This window comes from Myiozetetes cayanensis, unplaced genomic scaffold, assembly GCF_022539395.1.
Source record: "Myiozetetes cayanensis isolate MyiCay16 unplaced genomic scaffold, myiCay2020 scf26, whole genome shotgun sequence".
Taxonomy (NCBI): domain Eukaryota; kingdom Metazoa; phylum Chordata; class Aves; order Passeriformes; family Tyrannidae; genus Myiozetetes; species Myiozetetes cayanensis.
In genome coordinates this window covers 7,990,141-8,011,430 of record NW_026087477.1, presented here as the reverse complement: position 1 = coordinate 8,011,430, position 21,290 = coordinate 7,990,141, and positions in this window count along the sequence as shown.

Here is a 21,290-nt window from a genome sequence, read left to right as displayed (position 1 = left end):
GCCCAAGGCTGGAGCACTCTGGACAGGGAAACACCAACCCCCAAGTCACTGGGACAAACAGGGAAGCACAATTTCATCTGCTGCTGTGGGTCAACGACGTCATGCCAAATGAATCCTGAGTGAGCTCTGCTCCCTGCCCGCCATTACCCAACACTGGAGCCTGTCCTGGGAAACTGGGGTTGTGCCGCCGGGTGCCGTACAGGACGTGTTCCTACTGGTTATTTTCTGCAGTGGCAGTGTTTGTGCTGAGGCAGGAGACAGGGAATGTGAGAAGCCAAAGCCTGTTGGGAAGCCACATGATTTATGAGTTTTCTTTTGGCTGCGTTTTCCTGTTGGGAATTCTCAAATTTGCCCTGAGAAATAGGAATTTTTAAGGTATACAAATGCAAAGCCCTTGGAGGCCTTGAGCTGCCTCGGGCTGGGAATGACCACAGGCCAATAGGAAGGTGCTCTCCACAGTGCCAGGTGTTCTTGAGTTTAAAAGGAGCTAAAACCAGCAGTGTCTGAGCTCCTGGGGCATTTCTCTGTGCCCTTCTCTGTCCTGCATGGAAAGGGCTATGGCTGAAATCCCCATGGATTGCCCAGCTTGGTTTGGGGCTGGGGAAGGGTCGAGGTTTGGTCCTGGGGCATCAGGGACCCTCTCCCCTGCACAGGTCCCCAGGAAGGACCCCACAAGGACCCTGTCCCAGCTCAGTGGCCTTGGGACCCAGAGCAGCCCAGGGAGCAGCAGGGCACGATGGCCCTCGGGGATGTTTCTGGGTCTGTGTGTGTTCCATGAGGGTCAGCCCCTGGGCAGGGAACAGTAGCCTCCAGAGGAAGTTATTTGCTGTGGAAGTCTCCCTGCAGGACAAGGGACACTCCCGTTCCCATCCCCCAGTCCCTATCCTTATCCCTATCACCACACCCATCTCCACCCCCATCCCCTCTTCCGTGCACTCCCACCAGCTCAGCCACCTGGGAAACGCAGCACACACCACATGGAGCTCCCCCAAACAGCCCCCACACGCCTGGCAGCACATCCCCATCTCGATCCCTGTCCCCATCATCATCCCTGTCCATATGCCCATCCCTGTTCCCATCCCTGTGCCACTGTCTCATTCACATCAGGCTGTGAGCAGGTGGGCTGCAGTGGGGGTCTTTGCTCCCTGCCCTTTTTCTCTACCCCACTCCTTCCCAGGCTGACCTGGCAGGTCACTGTGTGAAAGTTCAGCCTGGTCTGAACTCGCACAGATTCCTGCAGCTGCTCAGCCCGGGGCTTATGTCACCCGGAGGGATGGGAGCAATGCAGATTTACAGGAAGGTTGATCACAGCGTTGCTTTGTTGTTGGAAATGGCAAACGTCAGGGAGACTCCAGTGAGAGGGAATAGGACGTGTGAATTACGCCATCACCACTTCAGGGATAAATTTAGGTTCTCCAGGGGAACAGTTATTCTGATTCAGTGGAGGTCGGGAAACATCCAACAGGGATTTCCTACCGGCCCCCGTCTGAGCAGCAGCACGTCTCACCCAGACAGGCACTGGCAGCATTCCCAGATGGAGCGGGCACTCCATCCGCCTCGGTCTCTGCTCACACCTGGTCCTGGCAAGGATTTCTCCATCACACATGCTCGCCTGGCCCTGCAGCCAAACAGCCTGCTACACCCCCCACCCCCGAGGTCACTATTCCTGCTTTTCCCAAGCACAAGCTCTGCTGGCTCGAACTGTCACTCCCCGCTCTGGAGAGGGGCCGTGCTGCTCCTGCCCCGGGGTCACACGGCAGCGCAGCTCCTGCAGCCTGATTGTACCCCGACCAAGGGCACTGGGGACAGCCAGGTGGCTCAGGCTGCTGGAGCACAGCCTCGTCCTTCCCCAGGGCTGGGGACACCGCCTCACCCCTGTCAGACACTGCCCAAAACTTCTGCTCTCGATGCTGCTGCCCCTTGAGTAGAGGTGGAATTCCAAGCAGGGTCAGTCAGAAAGATGGAAAATTGGCCGCAGCCGTCCACCCCCAGTGAGGAGCAGCTGCATCGGGAGCTCAGCCGTGTCCGCGGGATCCATTCCCGTCCTCCTTCCTCCGGCTTTCTCTGCCAGCACAAGACAGCCCTGGGTAAAGCACCGGAGCCCCAGTGAGGGGAGAAGACATCGATACCCGGGCTGCAGTGTCTCCTGGGGACTCCGGAGGATGGGGCAGGGTCACAGCCACCTTGGGGTCCCTCTTGACCAGGGAGGGTCCCGGGCCCCTTAGCCCGGAGCAGGAGGCCCATTTTCACACTTGAAAAGCCGACATAAAAGGCCAGTGATGCTCTCGGTCCAAGCAGCCTCCTCATTTTCCTGGCGAGCCTGGATGAACGTTATGCAAGTCTTCACTCCCCTTTATTCTTCCTGCCATCCCGGGCTCCTCAGGGAGCACTGGGGTTACTGTGCCGAAGGTCACACATGCCAGAAGGCAGGAAATAGAGGGCTTGGGGTAATGTGGGAGGCTTTGCAACCAGAGAAACCCGACTCTTATTTTTACAGTCATCTCTCGGTTTAACCAACATGCGTTTTGAATTAGGGGCTCTGGCTGGCTGGGCTCCCAACCCATGGTGCGAGGAGCTCCAGGTTCCTGGAGATGAGGCTGCCCCTTGGCACACTCAGTCTGCTCACGAGCCTGTGTGAAAAGGGCCAGACCAGCAGGACCAGGGCTGGGCTCTGAGACAACAGTGGCTTCCCTTTTACCAGCAGCTTTTGGCTAGTGACAGACAGTGGCTTTGGAAGAGCCTTTGGTGGGCACAGGGGTGACAGGGGATTTCTCCAGGTGTTTTCTGAACATCCTTTCATTTCATCTGTAGTTTCTGGAAGGAGATGCCCAGAGCCGCTGGAAGGAGTGAGGCGCTGCAGCAAGCACAACAGAAACCCACAGAGTTCACCCACAGCCCTGCTGTCACTCCTGGCCACCTGTCACCTCCCCTGTCATGGGGCAGAGGCAGCTCTGGCACTGCTCGGCACTCATCAGTCCTCATCTGCCAGCGGCCGTGACCCCTCTGTCCCGCTGGCACAGCCCCTCGCAGGCTGGATCTCCTGACGCAACACAGACAGCTCTTTTGGCTGCCCTGTGATAACCCTTCAGGTCACTTCTGCTGCCCAGGAAGGTTTTTAGCCACCCCTGAATGAATATCTACGAGGGCCCTTGGGGATGTGCCCTCCTGTCAGACACCGTGCTGGGGGTGAGCTGCGTGGCCTCCTGAGCTCTTTCACGTGCTGTGTCCATTTCCCACTTTGCTCAGGAGGTTGTTTCCCCCGGTTCCCTTCTGCTCTGGTGCTGGGCAGGTCCCCCTCGCACAGGACACTTCTGCAGTGAGGGATATGTGGGCTGCTGGAGCCAGGCTGGCAGCACACTGCATCCCAGGGTGGGCGAGAAGCTCTGCTGGGTCCAGCTGTGCTGCACCCACAGCCAGGAGCAGTCACGGTCACAAGGACCCTGCTATGACCCTGCCTGTCCCCACGGGGCTCCAGCTGGTTTCCCCCAGGAAGAGACCAGCAGGAGAGGGTAGCAGAGCTTTAGATGGGATAATGAGGGGTGCACGCTCCTCACACAGTAGAGAAGGGAGAAGCACAAGACCTTGAGACACAATCCTGAAAACCTCAGGTGGGGATCAAACCTCTTCCCAGACCTCTCCCTGCTCTGTTCGTGACTAAGACGATGTGCCTCTCGGGCTCCCGTCCTGGCTCCGGCGGCTGAAGCTCAGGGAGAGTCACGGCCGCGCCTCCAGGGACAGGACGAGGTATCAGTGACGTCTCTCCACCCACCTGACCCGCTGCATCCAGACTGTGAACTCGGCTACGTCACAGGGTGTCCAGGAATCCTGGCCTCGGGAGCGGCTGGGACGTCGGGATGTTTCCTGCTGCTGTAGAGGTCACATCGAGAATGTAAAGGGAAGGGGTGGCTCAGGCTCTGCAGAGTGGGGGCCAAAAACAAGTGATGAAATCAAGGCTTTGTCTGTCATGTGCATTTTCCAGTGGGAAATATATCTTATTCTTCAGTCAAGATTTTTCTGGATTTTCATCCTTGGATCTTGGATTTTTTAGGATTTTTACACCCCACTTCACAAGACATGCAGGCCCTGGAAACTGAAAACAACCCCCACTGCTTTCTGTTCACTTCTGTGAAAACCTGAAGAGAAACAGAGGAAAATGCCCCAAAGTACCAAGAGCTCCAGCAGCCCCTTTCCCAGCCCCCTCACTGACAAACAGCAGCAATGGCTGGGAGGGATCTGGGGGCCTCCAGATCCCCAGGGGAGTGGGAGGCTGAGAGAGAGGAGCTGGCCTCATTTCCAGCCGTGGCTCTTCCCATGCTGTGACAGGGACTTTGGCTGCTTCTTGGTTTCCTAAACTGAGCATTTTACTGCCTGTGCAGGGGATCTGAGCTCTCCCCAGAGCAGCAGTTCCATCCCTGCTGCAGGGCTTGGCTTCCCAATGGGGGCTGCCCAGCACCCACAGGTACCTCCCCTGGAGCATCCCACCCCCAGCTCTCCCCATGCTCAGCTCAGAGAGGAGCACGTGCCGTGCAGGGGCTCTGCTGGGGCAGGGCCAGGACAGAGCAGCCTCTGTTTAGTTTGAATTTCTTGAAAAAACAAACGCTTTGGGTTCTTACCTGGCAGACGGGCGTTTCCGTTCCTGCTCGGCACAAAGAGCTGACACAGGTCCAAGTCTGCTCCTGAGCTTTGAGCTCGGGTGCTGTGGTTGGACCAGCTCACCCATCTCGAGCTGAGCACATGCCCCTGGAGCTGCCCGGGTTTGGCATCTGGTGATTCCTGCACAAGGAAAATTGGATACCTAGAGAAAAAACCTTGATGCCAAAAACCCGCCTGCTCAGGGGGCCTGGAAATTGCTTCCCCATCGCAAAGCACCGAGAAAAGGTGAATTCTGAGCACAGTCCAAGAAAATCCTCCCACCCCAAAAAAGGAATCCAAAGCGGGGAGTTTCCTGTCAATCAAAGTCGCTGAGGATGCCCTGATTGCCAACTGGCAATGATCCTCCGAGACCATGGAGCACCACAGCTCCTCCATTCCAGCCAAAAAGCAGGATTTGTGTTGCCAAGTGTCACTTTAAATGGTGGGTTTATGGTTCACTCCTGCTAAATTTCTGAACCCAACCAAATCAATGCCTTTGACTGGGCAGGGTCTTCTTTGGGAGAAACCCTCCAGGGAGAGGAAGGTCAGGGTGCAGAGGGAGTAGTAGCTGGTCCTGGCCTTCCCATTGCCTGTGCCCATGAGCTGGGAATGGCACTGGGCAAGTTGCCAGCCCCCAGATGATTTTCCATGTGTTGTACTTTTGGGAGGATTTTTGCTGCAAGAATGAATGGCAGGAGGCACAAATGGAGAGGGCAGGGGGAACTCTCATCACATTCCTTGGTGGGAAGCTCTGCTCTCATCAGGATTTCCCCTGAATCAACCAGAGAAAGACCACTGGAAGTTTCTGGGCATGTTCCTCCTCCTGGTGTGTGGCTCCCTGGGAGCACCCTGTCACCAGCCTCTGCCTAAAATCTGAATATCACCAGGAGCTCAGTATCACAGCAGGGCTCAGGGCTGCCTCCAGCACCACTGTGTTGGGGCAGCTAATGGGATGTGCCATCCTCTGCAGCGTCACCATCACTGGGCTCAGCCCTCGAGGCAGTTGCCCCATCTCTGTCAGTGTCCCAGGGAGTCCCAGCCACACCTTGGTGCAGCAACTGGGTGCTCAGAGCCAGTGGTGACACAGGGCAGCCTCACAGGGCGTGAGCCGCTGGCACTCACTGCTTTCCAGAGGACACTGTCCTGCTCAGATGCTCGTGGCTGCAGGGGAAGATCATGTCTGGGGCCTCAGGGCTGTGGTGGAACCAGCTGTGCAGCCAGCCCAGGCACTGCTCATTTGCACCACCACATCCTGCACATATTTTCAAACCCCGTTCAGAGCTCATTGGGATGACTTTGGGGAACATCGGTGGGACCAGGTGGGATGGGCAGTTCCTGCTGGCTTCTGCCCTGAGGTGGCTTCTCTCCCAAATCCTTCTAATACCCTGAACTGGTGTAAGGGATGGAGCTGTGCCTGGATTTGCAGCTCCTTTATCCTTGGACTTCAGGACATGGAGCAAAAATAGCCACCAGAAAGGGAAGAGTGACCTTTGCCATTTGAATAACTGTTTGCTGTGTCAGCACAGGCACAGCATGTTTGGGGATTTTGCACAAGGTTCCAGCGGCTCTGAGCCAGGACCAGAGGATTTTCACTCTCTCTGCTGGCAGCCATGAACTGCAGTGGGAATGTGGCCTCCTAATCCCTGCTCAGGGAGACACTCAGGAGAGAAGGTGCCTTCCAGGGAGTGTGAGTGCTGACTCCAGGCTTCCCCATGTGTCTCCATGCCAGAAACATTCCCCTGACTGGTTGTCCAACCATGGAATGGGAAGGTGGAGGCTGCAGCAGAGGGATGGGATAGTATGGGAAGGAAGGAATGGAAAGATTGCACTTCAGGGGACAGGATGGGAAGGGAAGGCTTCAGGGATAGGATGGGATGAGATGGGATGGCATGGGATGTCATGGGATGGGGTGGGATATACTGCAGGAATGGGATGGGAAGAGGAAGGCTGCAGGCATGAGATGGGAAAGGCTGCAGGAGTGGGCATGGACTCAGGAATGCCACAAGGTGTTTGTGATTTAGCAGTAAATCCTAACCCCATGACAGTCTTTTAAACACATAAAAACAAAAGGTGAGAAACTGCGCCCCTGCCTTCTGGGTTCAGGTAAGGGGGTCAATCTCCCCTCCCACGGTGGGGACACAAATGGCTCTCCCAGATAGCTGAGAACCTGTCCAAGGGGCTGGAGAGGCAGGGACAAGGCAACCATCGGAGCTGGGTGCCCTGGGCACAGTGGGGGCACTGAGCACCCTCGGGAGAGCCGAGTGCTGCCCGCAGGTAACCGGGCCCACTCCTGACCCTGTGGCCTTTCTGTCCGGCTTGGCAAGCCCAGCCCAGAGAGTTAAATTAGAAGCAATTAAAAATTAAGCTTGGCTTAGGCTCAGACCAAACTTTCTACCAATTTTAGCTGCTTGTTGCTTAGGAGACAGCATGCACCGGGGGCCAGGCGGTGACGCAACGCGGAGGGGGTTTCTGCTGGCTGGGGCTCCGGGCCAGGAACAGACGCGAGGGCGGCCGGAGGGGGATGAGGCAGGGCTGGAACCAAAGTACAAAGGGGGCGGGACCCGCAGCACCTGACGTCTCCTTTGCAAATTGGCAGCTCTCTGCTTTTCGACTAATTCTTGCTCAATTAATTCTTTTCCTCTTCCAGAGGGAGAAAAAAACCCCAAACCTTTAGAGATAAGGAGAGAAGCAAGAAATTGGTTACATCTTCCAGCAAAGACCACCATGACCCCCCAGTGAAGAAGGGACGCCTGGGGTCCCCCCAGAACCGCTGTGACGCAGCGGGGGCGGGCTGGGCACAGCTTCGATGGCCAGGGTGTCACCCTGGCAGCACCTGGAGAGCTTCCACAGCCACCTTGGCCACCCTGGACACTGACTGACGGGTAGCACAGCCCGCACCGAGCAAACAGTGCTGAGGTCGGGAGCAAGGACAGCGGATGGCAGCGATGCCGAGCGGCGGCACCGCCCCTCGCTGCCTCTGGAAGGGCGATCCAGTCCGACGGGCCCCCTGGCAGCACCAATGGGTGACAGCTGGCAGCAGCCCCGCGGTGAACCTGTCACCGCCCCTGCTGTGCTGTGGCAAAGAAGAAAACCTCCCCTCTAAAGGCATTTCCCACCTGAGGGGTATTTGCATCCCAGGACGAGACCAGGCGATGTCACAGGGGCTCTGCCACCGTCCTGCAAACTGTCCCCGGCTGATGTCAGGGCGAGCCAGTCCCCCCGTCAGGCACAGAGAGCCCCTGCCCCAGTGCCACACTGTGCCGGGCTGGCAGGTGAGCAGGTGAGCCACCAGGCTGTCACCCGGGGATTCCATAGCCATGAAGAAATTAACGCTCCAGCCACCCACTGCCAGCAGGGCTTTGGTGCAGAAAAGTGAGAGATTTCAGGTTCTGCAAAGCCCATGAACAAGGCTACTGTCCTCTCTGATTTCACGTGGAGAGGACTTGGAGAAGGCAAGATGCCATGGTCACGGGCAGTCACTGAAGATGCAGGCACAGCTGGTGGGCTCAGGGCAGGTGGCCCTGCAGGGACACAGCCTTTGTGTGCAGAGGGACACAGGCAGCCATCCTGTCTGAGCGGTGGATCCTGGGGCCACATGTCTGTGTGGGGCTGAGCCGAGCCATGCCCTTGCCTGCAGCACCCACTGGGTCACCCTGACATGCAGTGAGTGCCTCGGGTCTCAGACACGGCTCCAGCACTCCAGACAGTTGCTGGAGGGGCGGCTGCCACCCCTCATTTACATTACCCTGACAGTATCCCCCATAACTGACCAAACGAATCATGCAGGGCTGGGAGAGCTCCCTAATTAACACAGTTATTATTAGCAATGTCAGGGCAGGTTTGCAAAAGGCAGGTTCAGAGTCCATGTGCCTGACAGCAAGCGGTGAGTGGGGTGATGGGATCATCCCACATGACCGGGATGTCCTCTGTGTCACCTGGGAGAACTGAGCACATCTGGATCACGGGAGCAGGGACATCCCTGGGTGCCAGATGGGTTGGATGGGCTGGACAGGCACTGGTCCAGGCATGGGAGCCTTTACACAGGGATGAGTGGGGTCATGTTGTTGCCAGCCTTCCCCCACCAGCCAAGAAGCCACCCTTGGCTCATACCCAGACAAATCCCAAGGGAATCGGGACATTTGCTATTCAGGCCAAGACTGCTGGTGATACCAGGAGCTGGATGTTCAGGAGGAGCAAGGTGAGAGGGTCCTGCAGTGCTGCTTCTTCCCCAACCCCCAGATCACCCTGGCTCCAGCTCACGAGCCAGCACCTCCGGGGGCTCTTTGCTGTATGTAGGGCAGCCCCGGGGTGCCCACAGCAGCTTGTGCAGTGCCAGAGCTCCTGCCACTCCTGCTCCCCATTGAGCGCTTGGAGAGGCGTCTAATTCGTCCTTTCAGAGTAGAGATAAGATGGATTAAGGCCTGCTGAATGCTTGCCAAAAGAATTGCCATTAGGCTCTGGAGTGCTTAATCTCCACCAGACTAAAAGCAGACTGCACTGCAGCTAGTCCTGTCTGCCAGGGGATAAACACCCAGTGCAGGGTTTCAGGGAAACCTTTGGAGGCTACAAAATGCATCCCAAAGTGTACATGCTGTCCAGAGCACCCAAGGCTGGGTGCCAGGTCCCACACTCCTACTGGCTCCAAGGGATGATGTTGCTGGGAGTGATGCAAAGCACCGTGTTGGGCTCAGGAGCCTCAGACCGTGAGGCTCAAGGAGCCTCAGACACTTCTGCTCGTTGACTGTCCCTTTCCATGAGCTCGTCTCTGAGGCTCTTCCATCCTGGCAGCTTTATCTCCTGCAGATTAGCTCTCCAAAGCTGTCCTTGCCCATGTACTTCTCAGATGACTCACATTTGTTATTTCCTGCCCCTATCTCTGATTTCCTTTGCTGTCCTCACACTGCTGCTCCCCAAGGTCCATCTCCTCCCCAGGGTGACCCCACTGCTGCCCGGGGACCAACACGTTCCCCAGCCTCCAGATTTCAGAGGATGATGATGATGTTCCTTCCTGTGGACCCAGAGCACGGAGGGGGCAGAGATCTCCCTCCCCTCCAGTGGTGAGGGACAACCTCAAATCCACTCCATGCATTGCCCAACACCCTGCCTGGGACACCTCCACAGCCACATGTGGCCGGCACTGCACCTGGCATGACCACCATGGCTCAGGGAAGGCAGTGCCAGTATGCTGCCTCATCCTTGCCCAGGACTGGCCTGGGGTGTGGGACCAGGCAGGCCACTGTTTGCATTTTAGTCAAATCTTGGTGGTGAGGACACTGTGTGGGTAACGGCCCCACAGGGGAACCAGCCCCACTGAATTCACACTGCAAACAACACCTCTCAGGATGCAGGATAGAGGGAATGGGCCCCATCAACCACAACTACTGGAGACCTCCAGCCATCCTGCCATCCCATAAAGATGTTCTTTGAGTTCATTTTTGTGCTAGAACCTGGAGAGAGGCAGAGCACTGACAGCTTCCCAGGGCAGCCAGGGAGGGATGTTCGTGGCAGAGTCTCTGGGGCTCATCACACCTCTGCCCTGGAAAACACTGACATCCCCAATGCCATTTTCTCTGGACTTGATGGAAGAGTTCTCATCAGCATCCCTCTCCTACCAGCACTGTGTGGGCAAATCAGGTTGTATTAGAGAACAGGCCCTAAAACCTCCAGCCCCCTGCCCTGAGCTGTTCCCTCCAGCACATCAGGATGCCCCTCAACCCCAGCTTCTTTCCCATAGGTAACAAACCCTGCATCTTCACTGCTCTCACCCCCTCCTTCCACTGCCATCCTCTCCCCTTCCATGCCTATCCCCTGCCCTTGTGGCCCACCAAGCCAGCAGCTGCCTCTGTCCATGGAGCAGATGGAGGCTGGGCACTGCTCTTCCCTCTCCACTGGCGTGATGCAACCCGGGCTCCCTGGTGGTGACACACTGTCCCAGCCAAACAAACACCGCTCAGAGCCTCGTGTTCCATTGCAACAGCCTGCAGGGCCCCAGCCCTCCCAGCCAGGGACAGCCCAGCCTGTGTCTGGCAGCAGCCAGGGCTGGCAGGGACCGCTTTTCTGGTGCAAGCACCACCTTTTGGGGCAGCTTTTTGACTGGGCTGTGGCCAACAAGACCAAGGAGGGCTGCCCTGAACAGTCCCCGTTCCCATCGGTGTGATGAGCCCAGCTGGGGTCCTGTGGTGTCCCTGCATCCTTGCCTGGCTCTGCATCTGCTCTGCCCCATCCCCACCTCTGCTCCCCACAGCAGAGCAGGGCTGTTGGGGACCTGGGGGGCATTAACTGATGCCCCAAGGGCGTTTTGGTGCTGCTCCTGAAGTGCCCATGGACATGGCAGGCAATGAGAAGGGCCTGGGGCCAAAGTGAAGCCGTGGGGTCCGTGTGGCACTGGGCACTGGGACTCTCCCAACTCACAGGATGAGCCGAGGCACCAGCACAATTCAGAGCAGGAGCCAAGGGCACAGTCTGTCCCTGGAGCAGTGACACAGGGGCTGGCAGGGCCGGAGGCACCGTGGTGGAGCCAGGATGGAGGCGGCAGCAGCGGGCCCCGCTGCGATGTCGGGGTGCTGGCGGCGGCTGAGCGGCGATGGGCAGATGTGGGTGAGGGTTAAGCCATGCTGGGGACGCTGAGCCTTCCCCACGCTCCCTTGATGTAATATTTGTGGGAGCAGCGTGTTCCAGCAGCGCCATAAACACAGGGAAGCAATAAACTCGCCTTTATCTGCCTGTGGGGCCTTGGGACCATCTAAATTAGGAAAGAAAGGAAAAAACAACAACTCCAAAGGGTTTGTTTTCCAGCTGAGCTGAAAATAGAGCAGAAGCCGAGAGGGGGAAGTTCAGGCCAGACGGGGGCAGGTGGGAGCCTGGTGCCACCCCCACACCTGCCTAGAGCCAAAATGCACCCAGGGCAGTGTCCCTGGGCACAGCAGGCGATGGTGGCTCCAGCATCACCTTCTTCCCCAAGGATGGCAAAGGATGCTCAGCTGGGCTAGAGGGATCTGGACTGGAAATGCTGGGATTGCCTGTATGCCAACACCTCGCCTGTACCCCTGCCCTGCCCTCTGGGCAACCTGCCTGGAGTTGGATCTCCTCCCTTGGGCCCCTCACAGCCCCTTCCATCCTGGTCCTCCAGCAGGGGCCCACGTGCCATTGCTGCAGGAGTCACACCTGTGTTACAGTCCCAGCTGAAAGCCGCTGACCTGGCCCTGCTTTGGCTCTATGATGTCTCTTGCATGATCCCCAACCCTCTGAACATCAGCATTTGGCATCTCCCAGACATGGACAGTGTCAGCTCATTCAAAATGAACTACCGTGGGTCATTTTACCACAGAGGACAGTGACATTGCAGAAACTGAGGTTCTCACCCAGGGATGATCATGAAAAGAAGTTTTCACTCAGATTTACCCAGCCCCCAGCAGGCTCTCACCCCTCTTCTCGCCACTTTGGTCCGCAATCTGAAAGTTTTATGGTACCAACCATCACCAACCTACTGCCACCCACGACCAACCCCTCACCACCCACCATCGCCACCATCACCAACACATCACCATCCAGCACGACCCACCACCCCATCACTGGCCCATGCCCCCCGTTCCCAGCCAGTGCCACCCCCCTCACTGGGGAGCAGCCCCAGCCCCTGTGGTGATGGGCAAGCCATGGCCAGACCCTCTTGGTGCTGTGCTGGGACCTCTGGGCACAGTGACTGGTCCATGCAGGTGAAGGGCTGGTGCCAGTGGGCCGTGGGGCAGCCCTGACAGCCCCCAGGGCTTTGTGGGCTCCCAGATCACAGCTCGTGTTATGAAAACCATGAATTATTAATGGCAGCTGGGAAGTGAAAGGCTGTGAGCTGCTGCCTGCACAGCCCCGCCGCTCATCTGCAGGCTCTGCCCGCTTAAAGCAGGTCTCCCATTTATATTTCATGAGTGTGTCCCTCAGAAGCAGTTTTACAGTGGGAAGAAGGAATAATGCACGCTGTGCACAGAGCCCACACGTGGCCCCAGCAGCCTCCTCCATCCCAGCCAGACCCCTGTGCTGCTGCACAACAAAACCCTCCCTGAGCACTGAATCCTGCTTTCTCCTAAAATTTAGTGCAATGCATTAGTGCCTGTCCTGCCCTTTGGAGGCACGTGTGCCAGCAGGCGGGTTGGCACAAGCCACCTCTTTTGAGGTGGATGTTGGGAGCACACAGAAAGCCGAGCTCTGTGGAGGTTGTCTCAGCCTGGAAGGCTTGTCTGGTCCTGAGCCCCAGCTGCTGGCCCATCAGAGCAAATCCACATCATGCCTTGTTAAAGATTTGGGGCTCAGCCCAGGCACCCACTCCAGACAGGCGAGGTGGAGGGGCACCCACACCACCCCCACACCCCCTGAAGAGCTGTCCTGAAGAAACACCTCCCTGGCTCAGCGGTTTGGGTACTTGCCAGGATCAAAGCTGACCTGGGACCTTCCCCTCCCGGCTGGAAGGTGGTTTTGGGATGGTTTGGGGTCTTGGGGTAATGCCCTGGCTACTTGCAAAGGACAAACTGTGTTTGTGCTCGTGCAGCTGCAGGCAGAGCGCTCTCCCCTCTGCACCCTGGACGGGCTGTCTCCCGTGGGCGGTTGTCAGCTCGGGTTCAGGTCTCCCATCACCTGCTCTGAGGAGCCTGTCTGCTTGTTTGTTCTTGCCTGAACACGTTAATTAACCCAAATTAAAGCGTCATTTGAGCTGACAGTGCTGGGCTCCCTCGCGGCGATGATGTTCGCTACAATTACCACCTGGGCAAGGAAATTACAGCACAATTCCTGCACTGCCAAGGTCCAGGAATGCTCTACGAGCAGGACCCGCAGACCCAGGATGGGGCTGGGGAAACAGCAAAGAGCCTGGTCCCATGCAACTGGCTGGAAACAGGGGCAGATGCAAAACCCCTTGAGCCTCTGGGACCATGGGCTTTGCCAGGGGGGTTTAGTCCCCATCCAGCCTAGGGATGATGAGGACAAACTTCTGTCCATGATGCAGCAGCTGCTGTTCGTGGAGTTGGGGTGGGACCCACCAAAAAGCTCCTTTCCCAGAGGAGGTGCAGCCCTGGGATGGGTTGCAGAGCCATGGGCGGTCTCCACTCCTGCCTGGGGTTTCCAAACCTGGTTGCACCAGCTGTAGCTGTCCTGACCTGGTGCTGGGACTGGTCCTGCTCTGACAGGCAGGGACATCCCATGACCCCTTCTCTGTCTCAGCAACCCCTGTGTGTCCTGCTGAAGATGTGGCTTTTCTTAGAGGTGAGTGGAAACCCAGGGATCCGTGTGGAGGGAGAGAGGAGCATGGCCAGTCAAGGGCCATCACTTTGGGCCTTCTGCTCCTATTGGTGACCAAACGGTGGAGGGTCCTGCATCATGCAAAGGTCATGCAGCTCCATCCTCCTCCAAGAGCCCCTGCAATGGCCCCCAGACCAGGAGCAACGTGGGGGGTGTCAAGGGGAATCCCTGTGCCCCAGGTAAGGGATTTCCATTGGCAATGAAAGGAGTGAAAGACAAAGCACGACCCAAATCCAGCGCATGTGCCCAGGGTCTGTGCCAGCACTCTTAGCCTGCAGTGGGTGCTCCCCATCCCTGTGCAGCACATTCCCATGGCTGCAGGCACTGGACAGATGGAATGCTGCTGCCCAAGGGCAGGAAATGCCAGGGAAAGGCCAGCTAGAGCCAGACTTTAAAACTAAATTATACCTTGACTTTTTCACCAGCTTTAGCCCAAGCTGTGATCCTTTTCAGCGAGCCTCAGTGGGTTTGGATGTGTTCACATTAGCATGGGGAGAAAACCCACTTTTCCATGTCCCTCTGTAGCCCTTTTCCACCAGCTTGGATATCCAATGCAGTTTCTGTGCTGCGTGTTCTCACTCATTCAATGAATAATCAATTTAACTGCCATATGCACTGCTCATCGAGAAAGAAACTGCTTCTTGTTAAAGGTGTGAAAGTAAGTCATGTGTAAAATTAGCTTAGCCCTTTGCTAAGTCAGATGGGAATTGCTTTCAAAGCAATACAACCTGCCCAGATTCCCAGGAGCTGGACCATTTTCCACACCAGCTACTGCTTTGAGGAAGATGGAAATATTTTCCCAATATATATGTGAGGAGGGTTCTGGGTGGCAGAGGGAAGAGTAGTCACCAGATGAGAGCCTGAGCCATGTCCCCAGGCTTTGAAATAGCCAGCCTGGGAGAAAAGATCCCAATGCCCGGGGGAACTGAGGGTGGCTATCCCCAAATTTTGACTGTGGGTGCCCAGCTTTTCTTTTTGCTTTGAAGAAAAATGAACTTCTGGGGTGGGATTTGCCCCCACTCCAGGGATTTGGACATTAATTTGTAATGGGGATTAAGAGTTCAAATCCCTTAAGCAGCTTTTGCAGTCCCATCCCTCACTCCCCTCGCTGTCGAGACCCCTGGCCAACCCCACTCCAGTGTGGACTCTGTCTGCAAAACCCCCACATCAGCAGGGCACTGGGCACTGTGGCACTGGCACCACATCCTCAAGGACCCATTTTCCCTGTGGGTGATGGACACACAGCTCTACCCAGAGCCCGGGGGGAAGGCCCAAAGCAGCCTGGCTGGAGGTGTCACTGCCCGGCTCCGTCCCTGCTCCGGGCACGGAGCATCTGCTGGGGCCGTGACCTGGGCAGTGGGAAGGGCTTTAACATCCAAGACTAACATGGACTTTGGCAAAGGCTCTGACATCTCCTGAAACATCTCAGGGTCAGCTGTGCCCCTGGAGTCACCCTTCCCTAAACCACAGGGCTGACCCTCTGCCCTGCTCCAGTGCAGGAGACCCTTTGGAACTGGGGGTCTGGGGGCTGATCCCTCCCCAGGGCTGAGGAGCAAGTGCAACATCTCCACAGCAAGACACCTCTATAAATAGACTGACACCATTTCCCTGCTTAATTACCAAGGACTTGTAAGCTATTTCCACTATATTTTAGTTCTGCATGTTGGTTTCCTTCCAACTTCCCCCTGGGAACATCTGTCATGGTTTAAAGAGCAGAGCTGACTGGAAGGCAAGGGACAGCTTCAACAGCCCAACTTCCAGGGCAGTAAACCCAAGGAGAAGGACTGGCCTCCTGGTTTGGATGGAGGGAAAGGCTGTGGGTGCACTGTTCTCACCTGAAGGTTGCTGGCAGCACGTGGGATGCAGGAATGCCACTGTAGGTGGCAGAAATCTGGCAGGAGGGATCTGGCAGAGCTCCCTCATGGGCAGGACCCTGAGCCCCAGGGCTTGACCTTGGTAGGGGGTTAAGGGTAAGCTTGGCCCCCAGGTGTGGGATGCTGGATCCCCTCACCCTCTGCCTGAGAAGAGGGCTCTGCATCACAGATGCATGTGCACCCCTTCCTGGATTCCTCCACAAGGTCCTGTCCCCAGCTGAAAGATCTGGGGAACAGAGGTGTGAATCTGGGGGTAGTCCACCTTGACTGTGCCCTGGTGATGTGGCAGGTTGAGCACAATGCAGAATGCAGTGCCCTCTGTCCCCTGGAGTGACACTTCTTGTGCCATCGGCATCACCCCAGCAGCTCCTCCACTGAGGGCAGAGGGAGGGTGGTCCCAGTCTGCCTCAGGGCATGCTGGGGCAAGGGGGCTCCTCTTACAAGGGGTTTGGGGCACAGGGAGAGGCAGGAGCATCCCTGAGCCTGCTGCCAGACACAGCATGGCCCCTCCACTGAGTCACAGAGAGAGGAGGGTGCCCCAGCTCCCAGCAACCTCATCAGCAGCCCAGCCCCATTAGTAACCATCTCCACGAGGATGTTCCTCAACCACACTGCAGGCAGCCACAGGGGTTGGGGAAAACGAGGGCTGTCTTCTTGCCACAGCCCTTCTGCCTCTCTGGGATCACTAATCCCACTGCCCACTCTCAGGGTAGCAGCTGCTTTGCTCTCCCCTCCTCCTCCTCCTCACATTCCCAGTCAGTCTCAGCAGAGATCCCTCTTTAGCTCAGTTTGTTGCTCTCACTCCCCACTCACAACCCCCCAGGAAGCAAAGCCTGGCTTGGGAAGGGAGAGGGAATTGCTGCATCCACCACTGGGCTGCTGCCTCTGCATCCCATCCCCACTGACAGCCCTGCTGCGGGCTCTGCTGAGCTTCTCCTGCAGAGACTCCACGGGATTCTGCAGCAGCAGCAGCAACGAAGTGATCTGTCAGAGCTTTCTCATGATCTGGGGTGACCCTTGGCCAACGGGCTGGTGTGGAGCAGAGCCCGGCGAGTGGGGAGTGAGAGGGCACCCACCAGGGAGATTTTCTGTGCCAGTGGTCACAGTGAAACATGCCAAACTTCACATTAACACAGTGATGGATGTCTGCAGGCACCTCAAACCAACAAAAACCCTCCTCTGCCCACTGGGAAGCAAAGGCAGCGGCTGACTTGGATTTCCTCTGAAAAAATTCAACTCCAGACAAGCACACATTTGAAAAGCACACAGTTAGCAAAGGCTTTTGTCACAGAATCAAGGGATCACCCTTGGAAAAAACCTCTTAAGATCATGGAGTCCAACCATTTACCCAGCACTGCCAGGTCCACCACTAAACCATGCCCCTAAATGCCACACTGAGTGTTTAGGGCACAAACAGCACAGTTAAAGCCATGCCCAGGCACGAGAGACCTGGAGAACAGCTCCCACTTATGTCCCACCCAACACATGTGTCACTGTGAGGTCACTGTGAGCACTCAGATCTGAGCCAGAGACACACATGGAGGGACAGTCAGCAGAGAGGAAAGTGGCAGCTGCACCATCCATTTGCAGGTGCAGGATCCCATGGCAGTGCTGGGAATGGAAATCCCCTGGGAGCCCAAGCCAGTGGATTAGCAGCCAAACAGGCCAGGCACATTAGGTTCTTCTGTCTAAGAAATGTTCCAGATGTTCATGTCTCTGCTTTGTGCTTGTGCTGTGCCAGCTGACCCTCCCTGACACAGGGAATGCATGGGGAGGAGAAATGCAGGGAAGATCAGCTCTTTGTGGTTTGCATAACCTTCTACTTCTGTGTCTGAGCCAGGAAAGCGGTGAATTTGGAGAGTTTTTTCAATGTTGCCCAGGGAAATTCTGAGTTTGTTTAGGGGCACTGAAAATCTGCAGCAAACCTGCTCTCAGTCAGGGTAGCAGCAGTGGGCTGTGCCCAAAGAGGCATCCCTGAGCTCCCCAGAACCCTCCACAGAGCACCCCCATCTCTGTTCCAGCTCCCAGGACAGAGTCAGCATCCTTCATCCTCCTTCCCTCTGCTGTTTGCTGGTGAATCAGTCCCAGATCCTTAGGTGGCACTCCCAGGAGCCCTGGACCGAGGACTGGAGTTTCTGCAGCATCTCCCAACTGCTAGGGGGGTTTGAGGTCAGTTCCTTTGGTCCTGGGACAGACCCTCCCCAGGGGTGTCAGGAAGGGGAGTCACACTGAGGCAGGGCTGAGGATCCCTCTTCCCACCTGGGATGGGACAAGCAGCTCCCACCAGGGCACCAGGGCTGCACCAGAGCTGGATAATGCACCTGGCTCTTGGCAATACTGCTGCAAAGTCCAAGGTGGACAGTGCTAAAATGAAGTGTGATCTCCCTTTGAACAACCCTGCCTGCCCAGGACCCACATCTGCCTATGCAGGACCCCAGATTTTGGGGGCTGGGAGGGGGGACAGTGCTCCCCACACAGTGCAGCCGTGTTTGACCTGGGGGAGAGCAGGACAGTGCCAAGGCTTTGAAAGCACAAGGCACCAGAACAACTTTGGACATATAGACCTGGTAAACCAGGCAACTGCCAACACCCAGGACCAGCACTCCACACCTGGGATCAACATTCCATACCCAGGACCAACACCAAATGCTTGTCCCCAGTACTTAGGATCAATACCCAGCAGCACTCCCCGAGCCAGCCCTCAGTACCAGCTCCAACACACAGTGCTGACTCCCAGCATCCAAGTGCTGGTGCCCAACATCATCCCAAGCCCAAAGACCCCGTACCAGCACCAGTGCACGAGGCACCAACGTCCCAGCTTTGGGTCCAACACAAACAGTTTAGGGTCTGACCCATTCACACACAGCCTTTCCCAGCTGCTCACCCCTGACAAAGCAGAAGGAATGAATAAAATCCATGAAGAAGGGAAAGGGGCTGGGAGTGGGCAGGAGCCCCCCAGCCGCCCGGGACTGGGCTGGGCTGAGGCATTTCCTGCACATGGCACAAAGAGCCACAAGAGCTGCTCCCCCTGAACACGCCGAGCACGTCCTCCCATGCCTGCGCGGGCTGCCTGGCCGGGGTCTCCGGAGGAGAAAAGCTCACGCAACAACCCTTCTTGCAGGCACTCGAGCTGCTGCCTTCAGAGCTTTATGAATATTGTAGCAAGGCCGTTCCTTTCATCTCCGCTTCTTTCCAGGGAGGCCCAAACCTTCTGCACATTCATTTTCCACCTCACTATTCCTCTTAATTATTTAAACTCGCCTTCCCAAAAGCGGAGCCCTTCCATTACCGCTCCGTCCTCTGCAGCACATGTGGAATTTGGGGACTTGCAAATTCGCTCAAATTCTTTGCGTTCGTGCAGAGCAGCAGGTTTCACAGGCTCCCCTCCCCGCTCCCTTCCAGTCTGGCCCCAGGCCACATTCACAGAGGCCACGAAAGCCTCAGTCAAGGCAGAGCACAGCAGATTTTCCTCGATGGGGTCCTCGATGCTGCAGAGCTTCCCAACATGACTTTGGCCATTTCCATGGCTCTTCTTGCTGGTTGTCCCCCCGAGCTCTGTGCAGGGCCAGATGTCCCTGCATCACAGCTGTACCAGTGTGACTCACACCAGAGAAGTCCCTCACTGCTCTGTGTTCAGCCTCAGCAAAGCTGAAAATACCTTCCAGGGCTCCCTGTGGGGTAGATCCCTCCCCCATCCCTCTAATGAGACATCCCCAATGAATTGCCTCACAACTAGAAGGTAGGAATGCCAAGCCCAGCTCCCCAAATACTTGCAGTTAAAACCTAGAGGTTCAAATGCTGCTGGAGAAATGCAGTTTTCAATAAAATAGATTCATATGAACACCTCCTTTGTTTCTGAAAGGTGGCAGCTGCATTTGGACACCACCATGAGTGTCTCCCTGCTGGCACAGCTCCCAGCACAGCCCCATGCTGCTGGGCTCCGGCCACAGCTGAAGAGGGAGGGTCTGGAGGAGCTCTGGAGAGGCTGGCAGGACACAGGAGCTGGGGAAGGGGTGACTCAGCCTCCTTTGAGGCATCTCCATCTTCCCCCATCATGCCCAAACCTGCCCGAGCGCTGGGGCTCTGTAGCTGCACCAGCCCTGCCCACGCTGTGCCCCGCTGGGCTGTGGGCAGTGTGGCCATTTGCTGCACAGGACACCCCCGTCCCTGCTCCCCCTCCCCACCCTCCTGCTGTTTGTGTGCCATCCTCTGGCTACCACAAACCCTGCTAATGGTCTCTTGGTTTGGCTTGTCCTCCCTGAGGCCACTGTGGGAGGATTGGGGTCTTCTTGCCCCACTTGGGGGGTCAAAGGCGGTGGGGGTGTGCAGTGTGTCCCCTGCAGACTGGCCACCTCCACCAGCACTGTGTTATTCCTGTTGTTGTTCCTCATTTGTGCATTTACTGGCACACAGCTGCAGGCTGGAAATGGGTGGGGGGCTCCGAGGGGACGCCAATGTGGAGGGGCTGCCACAGCCCTCAGCCTCCAACACCACCAGCAGCATCACCAGAGCGAGAAGATCCCACTCTGAGCAGCTCCTGTCTTCATAACCCCCCAAAATACTCCAGCAGGGGCACATGCAGCTCCTCCAGTGTCAGCAATATCCCCCAGTCCCAGGTGGACACTGGGAAGTGTCACTGCAGCACTGCTGACCACTGACCCTGTGGCACCAGCCCTGCTGGGCTTCCATCCCTTCCCTGCCACCCCGACTGGTTTGGTGGGCTGTCCCCAGCAGTGGGACCCTCACCCAACCGTGGCCAGGCCAGTGCTCGGCTCCGTGCGTCACTCCCTGAATTAATCATCAGCCTCGCTCTGCGCCTGACTCCTCACTTAAAGAGATTTTTGCACATTAAAAATTAACAGCACTAAATGATTGATGTCCAAGTCCCCCTGCACCCCGAGGAAGAGCTCAGGCTGCTCCAGCTTCACTTTCCATGAGGGCTCCAGCCTGTCCTTGTCCCCCAGCCATCCCCTCCACTGTACTGGGCATCCTCTGGGGGAGAAAACCAGGATGGCAGTGACCCCCAAAAAAGCCACCATTAGCTCTCTAGAGCTGCTGTTGGTCTGGTGGGGGTGTTTTAGGTGGTGCAGCATCCTCAGAGCCCTGGAACGTGCCCACAGTGGCCGTCACCAGCAGGGAGGGGATGCTCTGCCCCTGTGTGGGTCTTGGGGGATCTCAGGGGCTCTTTGCCAGCCTGAGCAGGGCAGAGCAGGGCAGAGCAGGGCAGAGCAGGGCTGCAGACATGAGTGGGAGCTGCCGTGGAGGCCTTCTGCTCTCTCCCCCCATGACTCCACCTCTCTGTGCCACCCCAAGCTGTGGCAGGTGTTTGGGAGCAGCCGTTGAGTGCTGCATAGGTCAGGGGGCCACAAAAGTCTTCTTTGCACTGACCTGGGCCACGTGGGCTCTTGTCCATCCTGTCATTGTCCCACCAGCCATGACAATCTCCTACCCTCACCTCCTGCAGGGCCTGGCTGCCTCCTGCCTTGACTCAGAACCCACCCC